The following is a 17,276-nucleotide window of genomic DNA, read 5'->3' as shown; positions in this document are numbered from 1 at the left end:
ATACAGTTGTATCATATTTTATATATTATAGTACTGTCAGAAATGTTATAGGTTTTTTTGTGCATTCTTAAATTTTGTTCAACACAGCATTTTGTGATAATCGCAATTCAAAGTCACATGGTATGTACACATCTGTGTATCACTTTCTTTGTACAAAAGCTTGCGTCTTATAATCATATGCACAAAAAAACAAGGCAAACTCTCCCCCCCCCCAATGTTAAGTACAGTGCAGTTACCAGCCCCCAATGAGCGTCCTCCAAGGCCATTTGATAGCCGTATATTTTTCCAGTTTGTCCTAGCATCAGATCCATTTCGGGTGGTTCCCATCTGGCCATGCTTCTAAACAAATTATTGTCCATGCGCCATCAGCAAGTACATGTCAGAGTGCGCTGGGGCGGGCTATACATCTTGTGTGTTTCTTTCCTGTGAGCTTTCATCCCCCTCAACGTCAGCTCCATTCTCCCCATATTCTCGAGACGTATTACCCATGAGGGCTGCCCATTCTGTCAAATCCTTCTCCAGCCTATCGTCTCTATGGGCCCTTTTCACACAGACTTCCTCCGCCTGAGTCCATTCCATCACGTCTTTGTGCCATATTTCTAAAGAGGATTTTCTTTGACTCATCCATCCGCTGGCCACTCTCCGCTTTGCCAAAACCAATACCAACTGCAGAAACTTCCAATGCATCTGACCCCCTCTTGTTTTTTAACAATGCTCAGCATGCACATCTGTGGGGTGGCTACTTGGATCAGTCCAGAAATGTTAAAGGTTTTTTGTTTTTTTTATTACAGTTTTTAAGTAATTTGGAGGGCGTGGCAGGCAAGATGCCCATATGCAGCTAAGCTTGTGAGCTCCTGAACCCCTGATTTGAATAATGCAACATCCTGGGCTGACGTGGGCCCTACAGATACCCACTTAGCTTGGAGGCAACAAGGGTAGAGCTTCTGCCTGAATCTCTCCTGCAGTGGCTGAGGAATCACAAGAATGACATAACGTGGTGGCTGCTGAGGTGGTGCAGCCAAGATGGCACTGGTGGCTGGGGCAGATGAGCACTGAGAGCAGAGCAGTGAAGCTGACAGGGCAAGGAGGCGTGACTGGTGGCTGCGAGCAGCAGCGCAGATGATATGACTGCATGAGCAGTGCCTGGTGGAGGTGGACGGGGGTGCTATATGAAGACCCCTGGCCCCAGCCATGCACGGAGAGAGATGCGGAAGCTCCTAGCTTGGGAGCTGAGGTCAAAATGCCAGGGGCCCGAGCGGCCTGGAGGCATCCCACACTGATCGTGGAAAGCCTGTGAGTTGTGCCTTTGCTGGTGGGCCAAATTACCCTGGGGCCGTGCGACCAAAGGGGGGGCAGGTGAGGGAGTGGTCAGAGGGGTGCTTGCCTGACCTATGAAGGTAGGAGGCTGCTGACCAGCTGTTGGGGTCATGCAGCAGTCCTGCTCATCTCACATCTGGCCTCATGGGGGAGGAGCCGTGGATTGAGCTGGATCACCTAGAGGGCACTGAGGCATCCTGCTTAGAGAGGGCAGGTGGTGCCCCCCATCTGTGGGAGATCTGGGACCTGTGGGGTTAACCCGTGGAGCAACTGGTTGCTTGTGGTGTCGTCCTGGGACAGTAAACACCATCAATCAATCAAGCATTTATAGAGCATGGCAAATCACCCATGAGGGTCTCAAGACCCTGGAGCTGTTGGCTGCTTAGTGGATGTCTGAACAATCAACAATCCAGATCTTCAGCTCCCTTCTGAATTGCTGGAGTCAGGATCATCTACCACATAAACCTTTGCCCACCCCCCCCCCCAACCCCTCCAATCCCCACAGGAAGCTGGGGTGAAGAGAGAATGCTGAAAGGCACAAAGCAGATGAAAATGGACCAGTATGCTGGAGCGGGCGCCATAGGTGGGGCACTCATTCTTAAACTGAGAGTGGCACAGTGGTGCAGGCGGGCTCCACAGAGCCCACAATACTGGCAGCGATCAAGACTTTACTCTCATCCCTGGAAGCAAAAAATAGATGGCATACCGTAGGATGTTAACTTGCTCTGCACGAATTTGCATGAGGTGGCTGAAAGATCTTTGGCCACGGACGCACTGTGAGAGCTTTAAGAGAAGAAGTCCAGTTACTGACGGCAAAGGTGGGCTCACTCAAGGGGCTCACTAAAAAACTGGAGGAGAGGGTTGAGGACTCAGAGGGCCAGGCACGATGCTGCAATCTCAGATTTCTGGGCTTCCCTGAGGGAGCTGAGGGAATCACCCCAAAAATGTTCTTGGAACAGGGTCTTAAAAAGGTGATGAACCCAGATGCACTATCTAGATGCTTTGTTGTGGAGACTCGATCCTGTGGGAGTGGCAGGAGACCGGTGATCTGACTTACAAAAATCATGTAATCTGCATTTTCCTGGATCATACCGGAGAGTCCAGTGCCTCAGACAGTCCTTTATGGCCATCAAGCCCAAATTGAAAACATGGCACTGAGATACATACTCTTATTCCCTGTAAAATTGAAAGTACTCCAAGTGGGGAGATCATACTTTTTTGATACACCTGAGGAGACCTGGGACTGGGTGAAGGGACAGGGAGGAACTCGCCCACCCACCTCGGCAGACAGTTAACAAAGCTCATGGACACCGCAGAGACATGGGCCTGCCTGACAAGTAGGCGTGCCTACCAGAATCAAATAATGCCACGCTCAGAACCCCCAGTGGTGGGTCAGGGCTTACAGAACATTGGGCATTACGGAGCAGACAACAGTGAGACAGGAGGTCAGGGCCCTGGTGGAGGTGGTCATTACGGAGGGTTGGGATAAGCCAATGCAGTCGAGAGGTGGTTCAACATCCCCGCCGTCGACTATGGTATACAGGTGTATGCTAAAAGACACTGATAATTCACAAATAGGGGTAAGACATACCCCTAGGCCGGGCTCACAGAGAGACTACAACAGCCCTCAAGATTATTTGGAGATATCAGGGGTACCAACAGAGCCAGTGGATCAATCATGTGTGCAGTATTTCCATGTGGTACTGAGTTGCGTAGTATTATAATGCATGGTTTGCTTTGTTTGTGAATTTTTGAAGGTGTACCTTAGGGACTGCGGGTAGGTACAGTCCTCTGGCTCCAAGCCTGGGAATCCTGCCTCAGGAGCTGGGGTGCTGAATACAACCCCTGTTTTTTGCAGATTTAATTGTTATGCATGTGATAAACACACAGGTGTACCCATATAGTTAAGGTGGGAGGGGGTTTAGGGTAACCGATATAATGTGTTGGAAGACGCAGCTGGTAGAAAGAAGTGTTTACCCATTAGGAAGGAAATGAGAGGGACATGTTTTGATAGCTCAGTGGTGAACTCATGGAACAGAAACCTGCATAGTAGAAGGCAGGAAACATGGACACTCGTAGGTGGAAGGTCCTAGGGGGGATGCTAGGACACACATGACCCATACTTCATGAGATAGAATGACAGCCACAATCAACATAGTAAACTGAAATTTACAGGGTCTAAACACCTGAGTGACAAGGCATAGGGGCCAGTCCTTCTTAAGGAAACAGGATATGTAGAGTCTTACTTCAGGAGACCGATCTTTTGACCAGGGAGGAAAAGAAACATGGGAAAATGTGGAGGTGACAGCTGTTCTCCTTGTGGAGGGGACAGCTGTACTCCTTAACTTATCCAACTACACAAGGGGAGGGTCTTGATTTGGATTACCCAGGTGTACCATTAAAGATGTGATACGTCAAGGCCGATGTGGAGGGCAGATATGCCCTGTTATTCTCAATGGCATTCTGGATGGGAGTGACATATGCCTTCTCAACATCTATACCCCTAACACAGATGATATAGACCTCTATAATCCAATAGAGAAGGAGCTCATTCCCTACGCGGGCAGCTCATTCATATGGGCGGGAGATTTTAATTGTGAGTTATATGGCCCACTGGACAGAAAACCCTCCCAAACAAGGAAAGAAGACCAATATGACGCCAAAACTCTAAGAGCTAATGATACATTTTAACTGTGTGGATGTCTGAAGGGCTGCCCATCCTGACAGTAGGATCTCATGCTGCACCCCGGACATGGTGCACACAGCAGACTGGACAGATGTTTAATCATTGAAACTACAGCACACAAGGTGGGGATACTGTAATACCTGGCCTGATTTCTCTGTGACCACTCCACCTCTCCTAATGGAGTTTCCAGTTGGGCGGACGTGGCCCTGTGTACCCCTGTGGTGGCTGAACCCTAAGACTCTGAGAGATAAGGCCTTTAAGGCTGAGTTCGGGAAAGTGCTGGCAGCTTATTTTGAGGACAACTGGACGAGTGCTGCCACTAGGGGAAGAGGCTCACAGGCCCTTAAAGTGACTACTCAATGGGATGTCTAACCAAAACATCTGGAATACAATGCCAATTAGAAAGAGAGCTAGGAGACTGTGAGAGGCGGTTGGCCACATTGCAGATGGGGGGGGGTGGCAGTCACTGCAGACAGCGGGTAGCAAACAGCTGCCAAGCACAAACTCTGAGCTCTTTGGGATAGACTGGACCAGTTTACAAGGTGCAAGTACAAACAAAAGCTCCATAGTGAGTGGGATAAAACAGGCAGATGGTTGGCCTTGCTCCTAAAGCGGAACGGCCACCACAGGTGATATTGGCCCTCACCAGACTACTGGCGAGATCGTAGCAACACAGCCAGAGATTAACAAAGTAATGAGGGGGCACCTACAAGAATTATATAGAGAGACGGTGCCCAGTGTGCCATCCCGGGTGACAGGTGTTCTGGATTCAGTGACAGTAACCCAATTAACAGACAACCAACACAATAGCTTAGAAGCAGAGCTTGGGTATGATGACCTGACTTAGACAGTTAAAGAGATGGTGCGGTGTATGTCATCAGACCGTGATGGGCCACTGGTGGAGTTCTACCAGATATACACAGGCCAGCTGATACCTAAACTACTGGACACCTTACATACTGTTAAACCATGGGGGGGGCTCCTGCCATCCATGAGGGAAGCCACAATTATGCTCACCAATCCGGGTAGAGATCCTAGATAGTGAAACACCTAAGGCCCACTCTCTGTGATTAATGTAGACACCAAAATACTTTCCAAAGCCTTGACAATTGGTCTCCGCAGAGTGGTAACCAGCCTGATTGGGGTAATCAACGCAGCTTTATGTTGGTGTTAGAAATTGGGTTCCTGGCTGACTGGGGTGTGAGTCAAGGTCAAGCAGTAACCAAAGTCCTAGTCAGGGTAAGACACCAGCAATCCCCATATTAACCTGTGCACGACCCCTGGTAGCTTGGCACAGAGCAGTCTGGCTTAACTTGAAGGCAATGTGTAAAGTATTTGTGCAACACTTCAAACAATAACACACTGAAAACACGGCACAAAACCATTCCACACCAGGTTAGGAAAAATACATGATATACCACTCTACAAGGGACTTACAAGTACATTAAATATGCCAAACAGGTGTAAACTAATTATACCATGTATGAGGGAGAGAGCTGAAGCACTTTAGCATTGGTTCGCAGTGGTATAGCCAACAAGAACAAGCTCAGCAAAAAGGGGAGAAGGAAGGCAATAGGTTTGAGTATGACCCTTCAGAAATGGCCTTTCCAACAGCTGGATAGGGGAATCCATATGCACCTTAGAAGGTTATTGCATGTGCTGCATATAAACCAGAGAGATGCAATTGAGTGAGCTGTTATAGCATTAGATATGGAGAAGGCATTCAACAAAATTAATTGGGACTATATGTGGGCTGTGCTTCACAAGATGGGATTCGGACCGCAGTTCTTTCAGAGGACCAGGCCGTCGTACACCCACTGCACAGTGCATGTTAACACAGGTGGGGTGATCTCAGGGACTATCAATGTCACCCGGGGGCACAACAGGGCTGCCCCCTCTCTCCGCTCCTATTTACTTCGGCTATGGAGCCACTGGCAATACACTTGAGAGAGGTGTTGAATGACTGGGACTTCAGGTGAGACACAGCACTCATGTCTTGTCAATGTATGCAGATGACACATTGATTTATTTGAAACAGCCGAGCCTCTCAGTCCCAATATTGCTAGGCGCATTGAGTGGTTAGGCGTAGCGTTGGGATGATGCATCAAGAAAAATAAGATAGTACTCTTCCCCTTGGAGAATTACTTGTCAAGGGCAGAATAGTGCTACCAAACCCAGAGCTCCAGGGGGAGCCAAAGGCATTCCTATATTTAGGCACACAGATAGCACATACGCCGGCTGAGCAGTATTACCTGAATATGGGCAAAGTGATGACGGGACTTGGGTACTCGATTAAATTCTGGGAAACGCTCCCTCTATCGGTGATGGGCAGGATACCGATCAGCAAGATGGTTGTTTTACCATGATGCTTATACATTCTGCATAATTCATTCTATATAAAACCCAGACTTGTTTTTTAAGAATTAGACACTTTGCTAATCTAATTGGTATGGGCTGGCAGGCGGAGGAGCGTTAAACCGGAAATACTGAAAAGGGATATGGAGAAGGGAGGCCTGGAAGTCCCTAACCCTCAACTGTACTATTTGATGGGACAATTACAATAGGCAGGATAGTGGGGTGATTATGGGCAGAACACAGAAAAATGACTGCTGGCAGAACTGATGGGGGACACAGAGCTTGTGATTGAGTTATTCCTTGATTTAAGCGCTCCTACTCCCTTCTGTTAAAAGACAGGCTAGCTTTATCATAAAAAAACTCTTACACACTAATTCACTAATTAATGGGGAAGTTTATTGAATAAAGTACACATATACAAAACTATGGGGTCTCTATAACTAGCAGTAACTTTAACACACCGCTGAAAGAAAAGGATTAGACATACAATTTATCTGCGGGGTAACAGGATCTTTTAACACACCGCTGAAAGGGAAAAGATTAGACATACAATAGCCTAGGGAATAAGAACAAGATTAAGGTGTAAGTGTAAAGGGGACTAGTTCAGACTACCTCACCTATTAGAAGGAAGATTTCTCTCTGCCTCTGGTGGGATTAGGGCTCTCTCTGTCTCTCCCTCCTTCACCACATCACCACGCCTCTGGTTCAGTTGCTCCAGCTGACAGCCTTCTTTGATGCTCTCTACACTGCTCTCTCTCCTCATCTTCAGCAATCGTCTGCCTTCTTTCTCCATTCAAGAACTGCACTCTATTCTGCAGCTCCAGCAGACATCCTGTTCTCTCTCCAAGCTGAACTGAGCTCCAAGCTGAACTGAGCTCCAGGCTGAACTGCACACAAGCTGGAATGAACACTCCTCCTTTCCTGTAGCTCGCTAATATGGATTCCTCTCCCCTCATGGCAATTTCCACCAAAGGGCTGCCTCCTACCGAATTCCTGTGCCAGCTCCCAGGCTTCCACGCAACCGCAGTGGCCAGCTGCTTGTTACGTCTGGGCCCAAGAGAAAAACACATTCCTCGGATAAGAAGCAGTCCTAACCGGTCTTCCTCTAGCACACAAACAGCCTTACTGTAAACTTTACCTTTCCCCCGAAGCCTCTCAGCTCCATCAAGATGGAGTCCCTCTAGTTCTAGGCCTGTAGGCCCGAAAGGGATGAAATACCCCTTAGCTCTGTCAGAATACCTACATAAACCATACCAATGTGTCAAGTATGTCAAAGCCAATAGGCAATAGACAGATTAGAGTCAAGAATAAAGGATCTATCATCATATTAAGCAGCTATCCTCTTCTAGGTCTGGAAAAAAGGGCTTAAAAGGGCCAACACAAACTAAGAATACCTATCCTAGATGTGAGCAAGATTAAAGTCTATATCACTGCTAAATAGAGCCAAAAACCCTGCCAAGACAGAGCTAAAGGCAAGGCAGCCTATAGGATCCAACAGTGATAGTGGGAGTGTATCAACAGTGTGTGCTGGAGAGGTGAGAGTCTTCATACCTCAGGAGCTGGTCCCTACGTATGTGGTGGGAGATGATATAAACAAGTGGTTTGTTGCTTATTAAGTTGCACTTAGGGTACACAAGGTCCCAGAGGAATTCAGGGGTGGAAGGTAGCCACTAGAAACACATGCCCACAGTGTGGGGGGTTCCACTTCTCACACTAGAGGCAGAGGTTAGGGCCAGACAGGCCCCAATTAAGGCAATTATTTTGCTACGTTTGAGCTGGCCCCTGAGAGGTATACTGCCAGAGTTTCAAGGATAGCCTCCAGCTCCCAAACCAGTCCTGGGTGGATTTCCGAGATTATGCCAGTAAGTCCTTGAAGGGCTGGGTGAGGGGCAGCAAAGTGGCTGATTTTATTGGGCTAATGAACCTAATTCTGAGGGAGCACATGCTCATTAGTTGTTTTTCAGAGCTGTGAAAACACCAAGTGGATAGTAGGCATACTGATCTCTGGAAGCTTGCTGAGGAGGCAGACCTCTGGGTCAGCACCAGAGTGTCTAAGAAAGCATCTGGCAGGGGAGTCACAAAAGGATGGTCAGGGTTACCAACAGAAGAAAGGGGGGGGGGATAAAAATATAAATAAAAACGTTCTTTCAAGGCCCTCAAAACAGTTCACAGAGGAAATACCCAAATCTCAATCTGGCCACAGAAGAAATGCTTCACAGATCAGAAAACTGTAAAGTTTGTCCCTAAGTGCTATGAGTGCTACCAGTCGGGCCATTTCAAGGGAGATGCCAGGTGCCTCAAGAGGGCACCCCTTTAGTGGTGGGCAGTCACAGCGAATGGCTAGTGTAGCAATTGTGGAGGAGATGTCCCCAGTTAGTCTGAAGGAGACCAGTGAGGTTATACTATAGTGTCCCTGAGTGATACAGAGATGGTCTTAAAAGCCCACATGCCTTCCTATACTTGAATGTACAGGGAGTGGGTCACCATCAATGGCTGGAAGGTGGAGGCTGAGGGGCACAGAGACTACTGTCAGGTATCATCTGGTGTCTTTTCACCAAGCTGTGGAAGCAGACAACTGGGAGACCCATTACCCAGCAGCTCCAGTTCCCTTCAAGTGGGTGGGCGGAGGGGGTCTCAGGTCTTCTGAAAGTTGCTGTGAGGCCCTTTATGCCCATGGCCTGACTGTTAGGGAATGACTTAGAGCACACTGCCAGGAAGGAAGTGGGACTCAGGTCACACCTGGAAATGTTAGGGTGCCTTAGTGGATCTGTGTAACCTCCAGATACATGACTGACTAGGAGGGGAGTCAAGAATGTCTGGGGCCTGGAAGCATGGCCCAGAAAGCTGCTGTTGTGTAGTTCCTTGGAATCTCCAGGACCTGCGCATTTTGGATGACCTAATCTGAGGGCTTGGTGTCCAAACTGCTTCCGGACACCTCCACAGGATATGTCAGCCGTTAGACCAACTAGCTCTACAGTGCCACTACCACCCCCCTGTATCTTACAGTGGTGGAGGTAGTTTCTGGCAACCACTGAACATAACAACCCTGATTCCTCAGGGATCGTGGAAAACAGTACAGTACTTTCCGCTCAGTCACTCGTGCTTACTTATTCTCAGAAAATACACAGGATGGCGATTAGGGCGTTTCAATAAGTATTTATTGATACAGAGTCAGCCTTGTTTAAAACATATTTGCTGCAATGATCAGGAGATAGAAGCATATGAAAGAAATTGAATGTACTAATATGGTAAACAGTAGATATATTTCTACCATAATGCTAAGAAGATGAACATATACAGGTCAGATAAAACAGTAGCATTTGCATACTTGTATAATGCATGCCCTATATAATTTACCTAAATGTAACTAGCCCAGATATGTAGGTGTAGCATGTGTGTGTGTGTGTGTGTGTGTGTGTGTGCATGCGTGGGTTTGTGTTACTATTCTTGTGGGGACTTGGGTGTGGTAACACACTCACGCTGTGGGGACTTGATTGCACTGTGGGGACCTGAACCCAAGTCCCCACAAGGCAATGTCCTTTAAATGATAAAAAATGGCTTCAGGAACATCTGTGTACATTTTTACAACTTTAAAAAAAATTGCCTTGTGGGGACCTGTGTTTCATCAAGTGTGTTTATATTTCTGCTCGCTCTGCCCCTGTAGACAGGCGGCGGAACTGCAGTCTTAAACACACTTTGCATTTAAACACACTTTGTTCACCAGGAACACAAGTTAGTAGCAGAAAGCACAGATATTTCAAAGGAAAAGCTGCAAAACCCTGTGTTAAAAATATTTTTCAAGCAAAGTAACATTTTCCCTGTTTAATAAAGTTTATTTATATGAAAATTTGAATTTAGACTATTTGAGTTTAAATATTGTTAGTGGTTTTATAAACATTGCTAAGAGCAATTTGGGTACGTTTTGAATCCCAGATTACGTCACTATTGCAGTTTGATTCTTATCTGTAATTAAAGAATGATGGTGCATTAAAACATGATACAATATAAACTGATCTGATCGTTGTTTGCAAATTTGATTACATAATAATATGCACTTTGGAATACGTTCTTAAGAAGACGGCTAGATGAGTGAATGCCTAGAGTTGCATTGTGCTAACAGCTACGCTCTCTCAGAAGCCAAACTGCAGTAATGTCATGCCCACAGCATGGGGAAGTTTAATGTTTGTTCTTAGAACATTAGCGACATTCTTGGAAAATATATTAAAATATTGCCATAAGATGAAATGACATTAACATCCTTTGAATTGTTTAACTTACAAATTGTTCCCAATGCTTTACAAATTAAAGCAGCTTCATTCCCAAAGATGGGTGAAGATATAAAAAGCATTGGCAAAGCCAACAGGTGTCAACTACGAGAGAACTACTGCCTTTGACAGAGTTTTTTGCCCTATTGTACAGCTGCATGCCTGCTCTGCTGCATGGATGAAATTGAAATTACATTTATTTAAAGCACTATGATTCAGCCTAAACAGAACACATCATGACACTTATTTTTATTGCTGGCAGGAGGGTGGGGGTGAGGGTCAACACTATCAACGGAGGGGGGAGGAAAAGAAAAATCACTGACTCTGCCACTACTGATCTCAGTACATAAAGAAGTTGTCAAAGCCTCCTTATTCAATTATAAAATGCAGACTCTGATATATATCAAACCTCAGTGAAGTAGGTGCAGAGACACAAGGTCCTGGTTCACCCTTATTAGTGGCTATCTTTTAAAAGCCGAAACAGTGGAGGTGGATAGGAGACTGAATCCCTGTCTTGCATTAGGGCTCATAGTGCCCTTACTACTGCATATGCACCCACACTTATTACAGTTTGGACTTCGTTTTTTCAGCTAAGGTGCAAAGTTCGGCTGTAAAATAAGCCTCCTCGTGTTGGTGTCCACTTCAATGTGCCATTCCTGTGTATTTAAATATAGTTTGCCTTCCTTGACCACACTAGTGTAACTACAGCATACTGGAGTAGTATAGGCTGTGCTCAACCACGTGCCTTATGAGTGAGAAGGTCTTCAAGCCAGAAGTATGAAGAGGGTGCAGCGATATGGTAGAGCTGCACACTTGGAACTCAATTCTTGATGTTGGCTTGACATCCTGTGATTCTGGCCTAATCCCTTAATCTCCCTGCACCTAAAGAAATTGTACATGACTTAACTGGTGCTCGTGTAAAGTGCTTCAAAGTGGAGTGACACAAGCATAGCACTGGTGGGAATGAGGCATTTACAAAGTATGTGAGATGTGGCTTCTGTTACTTTACCCTGAGAACTTTTGTGTGGGTAAAGTCTACTAATGCAACCACAGCCATGGGTGAGGATGATATAGACTACTGCTCAGGTCTTGAGATTTGTCATGAGGTAGCTGCAGCATGTGAAACATCAGTACTAGACCTACTGAGAAGATGAACTGCCTGTGTGTTCATATTCCTTTCTCTTTCCTTCAATTGGGAATGTTACTATCATCTGCCTTGAGAAGAAAATCAGGCAGGGCTTCAGGGTAATGACCTTCACACATAACAGATTTACCATTAACAAGTGAATAAGCCGGTGCACCTGAACCTCCTCAAGTTGATTCCACTCCCATAGTGGGAGATGGGCCCTGCTGGTAAGAGCGTACCTTTGGAAAGAGAAGCAGCATGGACTGTGCCTGACCTAAGACCTTGAAAGCCTCTAGGCAGGGAATGAAGCATCCAAAACAGAGGGCCTCACTGATCAAAAACATTTGCTTACAGCAGAACATACATCAATATCAAAATGTCCGGTGCACATAATTGCTGTACACAGCTGAACTATTTTAGCTACTCAAAGCCCTTACTATGACTATACACTTATTCTGTATAAAGATGACTCAATCCTGGAGAGCCTTATACCCCAACCAAGAGAAGAAGGGCTTTTACCGCAGACATAGGGTGCATAAAGAATGGACAAGTATATCACATTTATGGGGTGAAAAATGTCTTGTTTAGAAGTAAAATATTTCTTTGGCATAATATGTTGTCTATGAACGTATTGGTCTGCAGTTAGGAGCAGAGATTGTGTGATTCGCTTAACTGAAGACTATTAAGAGTGTTTATAAATGTAGGAGGCCTACCTTTAGCAAGGAATTTACCATGCATATATTGGAAATGAAGTATGAATGTTGCTGTAATTAGACTGTCATTTAAGGAGGGTAGTACTTTTTAAAATGAAGCACTACACTTAATATTTTGGGTAAGCCTAGAAAATTATTGGTATACATCTGAGAAGAAAGAGCCATAGCATGGATATGGGTGCGGGCAGAAAACAGTAGATGTGTGTCTGTTTTAGAATGTAATTGCACTACATTACCTACAGCTCATACACTAGCATGGAAATAGACTACGTTAGTGGCTAATCTGTATACAGTATATTATATAAATACAGCCATGATTTACTCACATTCTGATCATGTACTTTTGTGGCATTGAGAGGGATTCAATCAACTTTGCCACACAAAATGCTTTTTGTGTCAAACGTTGACGTGAGTGCAGCACCAAATTCTCTGCACTGTGGTGCACAACCCCAATATCAGGGTGGGAATAGTTCAAAGACAACTGGAATCCACACAAAGCCAGATCTACTTAACTAATGTGTCCTGCCTTTGCATGAACTTATACCACCAAATGAAACCAGGAGCAAACAATGGGTATACGGAAAAGCCTAGGATATTTCCTGACACACATGTCATTTCTGCAAAAATATCCACTTGACACAGCTTACCCTTAGCCTCTTGACATTGTGTTGAAGTTTGTAGTGGAGGGCTTCATCTATATATATATAAAAAACGAAAGTATGTCTGTCTGTCTGTTTGTCCTTTATGCATTACTACACCATTCATCTGATCGCCATGAAACTTTGGGAAGTTGTTGAATACACTCCTGCAAAGGTTTCTGTCCCCCCAATTTTTTTTAAAAAACCAGCCCCCCAGGGCCCTCATGATCTTTTGAATACTGAAATAGACAGCGAATTTGCGAGCATCATCGACAGTTATGACCCACAAACGGAAATCGATTGGTCAATCTACATCAGAAGCACGAAAGAAAAAGGCATTACGAGCATCAGAAGCAGACGAGCAACGGGAAGCAAGATTAGAAGCTGTTCGAATACAAACTGCTCAAGCCCGTAATGCTGTTCGAATGCAAACTGCTCAAGCCCGTAATTCTCAAACAAACGAGCAAAGAGAATCAAGATTGGAAGCCGATCGAGTACGCACTGCTCAATCCCGTTTTTCTCAAACGAACAAGCAACGAGAATCAAGATTGGAAACAGATCAATTACGCTCTGCTCAAGCCCGCTCGAATGAAACAGGAGAGCAACGAGAATCAAGATTGGAAAACGATCAATTACGCACTGCTCAAGCCCGCTCGAATGAAACAGGAGAGCAACCAGAATCAAGATTGGAAGCCAATCGAGGACGCACTGCTCAAGCCACACTTAGAAATGTTTTCAAAAATAAAAGGAATAAGTTTCAATAACAATGACACAATGTAAATTTAATGTTATCATAACGAGTTTCCTTGAATTTCCTTTCTTCTGAGATCGCAGCAGCGTGCGACGGGTAAGCTAGTTGTATATATATTTCACAAAAGACAATACTAGGTAGCCTTAGCACTGTCGTGCAATACTTAGAATCACACAAAACAGACATCATTGGCATGCAGCTCTTTGAAAATATGGTGCTGTACTATTTTTACTGTTTGTCCAAGGGAGTGCAATGGCATATTAAAAATGTTTATATAGCACTGCCCCATGTTTAGTTTATCAATATCACAGGGTGGCACCACAGCCCCATGTTTTGGAACAGTAGCCAGAAAATAAACATACTCCCCAATTTTGAACTAAAGCTCTGATGGCACCAAGTAAGTGAGCCCAGCCCAGAAGAGCTCCCTTGTCTCTTCCATCCAAGCATCCTTTCACCCTTCCATCTATCTGTTGATATCCACTATTTCAGCTTTACATTGTATCAGTCATTCACTCTTTCATCCGCTATTCATTCTTCCAATTACATCCATCACGCCATCCATCTATCCAGTCTGCCATCCATCCACTTTGCCATCCATCCACTCTGCCAAACATCCATCCATTCATCTATCCATCCATCTATCCATCCATCCATCCACCCACTGTCATCCCTCTCTCCATCCATCCATCCATCATCCACTTTGCCATCCATCCATTATCCACTCTACCATCCATCCATCCATCCATCCATTCACTCTTCCATGTATCCGCTCTGCCATCCACCCATCCACTCTACCATCTATCTACTGACTCAGCCATCCATCTAACCATCCATCATCATCATGATCCATCCATCCAGTGTGCCATTCATCTAGCCATCCATCATCCATCCATCCACTCTGCCATCCATTCAGACATCCATCTATTCTGCCATCAATCCACTCATTCAACCTCTCTGTCATACGTTAACTCATTTCATCCACTCATCGATCCATCCATCACTTTAATAAGTCATCCTTTCACCTGCCCATCCACCTATCCACTAATGCATTCATTCATCTATCCAGTAAAACCTTTAATCTGGCATTATTTCACCTGTCCAGTCACCTATCTATCCATTGCTTTACACTGCCATCTATCCATGTCTTACCTCTGCCACCCTTTCACATGTTCATCAACCTATTCATTTGTTCTCTCATCCATCCAGCTATTTGCTCTGCCATCCTTTCACCTGTCCATCCAACTATCCATTCATTCCATGCATCTTTTCACCCACTCATCAATCCACCTACTCATATACCGATCTTCGTTCCTTTCACCCATCCTTCCTTTAAATATTCCTTCTTTCTTTCCTTTTTCTCTTTACCCATTGTTTGTTCATCCTTTCTCCTGTTTGCTTTTCTATTGACGCAGTATTACTTTATTGCATTAATTAGGACATTTTGTCTGCCCAGGTACAGACAGAATAGGAGAACAAAGAACTACAGCCCACGCTGTAGCTGCTGAAGCAACACAACTCCCCTCTTTCTAAGCTGTGCTAGCTCCAGCTTATTCACTAACTTGTACTTATCAAGTTATCGAATGCCCACATAGACATTCTGGGTTAATTAAAAACAGGTACACTGCTCCCTTCAGCATGATATGCCTTCCAGACTCTTTAAGCATGTAACTTGAGTAAGAAGAGTCTTAGACTGCCCACTGAACTGTGATCATCCACAAGAGGTGTGTTTGTGGATTTGAAGCCAGCCAGGGAAGACTTCTCAAGAGTGACTGAACATCCCAATAACTACACACTATCTCTGTAGGGACTTGAACATGTTAGTAACCAAACATTATTTATGGGGAGATTTGAACATTATATTCACACACTATCTTTGTGGGGACTTGAATAACATTAATTTCACACACAATCTGTGTGAGCTCCTGGACAGTCCTATCATCACACATTATTTGTGTGGGCACTTAAACATCATAATCTTCACACACAATCATTGAGGTGACTCGAACATGATTACCTTCACACACAATCTCTTTGAGATCTTAAACATTCCTATAATCACACACTATCTCTGTGGGTACCTGAACATAATTTACTTCACACACAATCTTTTTAAGACTTGAACATTCCTATAATCCTCTTTACAATGTCGGTCGGAAAGCGTTTGGCCGACAGTGGTATTCCCCTAGACCGTGTTGAAACCTATGCGCCCGACTCAGTCAGAAACAGTTCCGACCAAACTATTATGATGCTCGCAGTCGGAGGGTGGATTCCGAATCGGGTCTGACTGGCATTTTGGAAATCCGAGTTGGTCGAAACTGATTCGTACAGCTCAACTGCCAGAGTTTTTGCCTGACCGATTACGATGAGTCCAACAGCCTATCTGACTCGGGGTGTCCTAGCAGGCCCCCGTTCATCAGGAGTCCCCCGGTTTTGGCTCGAGGGGATATCCAAGGGACCACCTGTGAAACCATGCACAGTGTGGCAGGAACCATGTGGTGCCCGCAACTGGGAGCAATGTTTTCCACAGACACCCATTTTCCCAATAGGAGCATGTGTTGTCGGTCGGAACACTGGCTCCCATTGAAGTCAATGGGAGTCATTCCAACAGTGTTAGGAAGCATAGTAATCGGTCGGGCAGAACCACCGACCACGAGTCAGTCGGAACCAAATCCGACAAGGAGTCGGACGGTATAGTTTCCGACCAACATCTTAATGAGCCCCTAAGTATATGCTGGCTTGAACATGCCTACAATGCATGTTTGAACATGAACTATTGTACCTTCACATGCTATCTGCTTAAGGACATGAAGATTATCTTTAAACACTGTCACTATAGGGACTTGAAGACTACTGTAGTTACACACTATCTCTGTGGGGACTAGAACATAATAATAAACACCCACTATTTGTGTGGCTGCTTGAACACCACAGTAACCATATACTATCTCAGTGGGCAGATTTGACCTTTATATTCACACACTATCTTTGTGGGGACTTGAATATGATTAACTTCACATACAATCTGAGGTAGGTCTTGAGCATTCCCATAATCACACATGTCCTGATTCACAAAGGTAAACTTACGCTTTTGTGTAAGTTTAGGACATTTTACAATTCACAAAGCAATTTTACAAGTAGTATCTTTACAACTCCTTATCTTTTTAAGTGCGGAGTCTCTTTGTAAGCATAAACAAAAGTTTAATTTGACCTTTATGGATCAGGACCACAGTATCTCTGTGACACTAAAACAGCATTTCAGTGGAGACTTGAGCATGATCATCAGCCACTATCTTTGTGGCAACTTGAACATGATTACCTTCACACACAATGGCGGTAAGGTCTTTTTTTTTAAGTTTGAAAAGCTTTATTGAATAAATAAAGACAATGTAAAACATCAGTACAACTGCAAAAAGATAAAATACAGT

This window comes from Lissotriton vulgaris, chromosome 10 (assembly GCF_964263255.1).
Source record: "Lissotriton vulgaris chromosome 10, aLisVul1.2, whole genome shotgun sequence".
NCBI classification, from domain to species: domain Eukaryota; kingdom Metazoa; phylum Chordata; class Amphibia; order Caudata; family Salamandridae; genus Lissotriton; species Lissotriton vulgaris.
The sequence above is the reverse complement of the archived record's forward strand: the minus strand, read 5'-3'. Positions refer to the sequence as shown.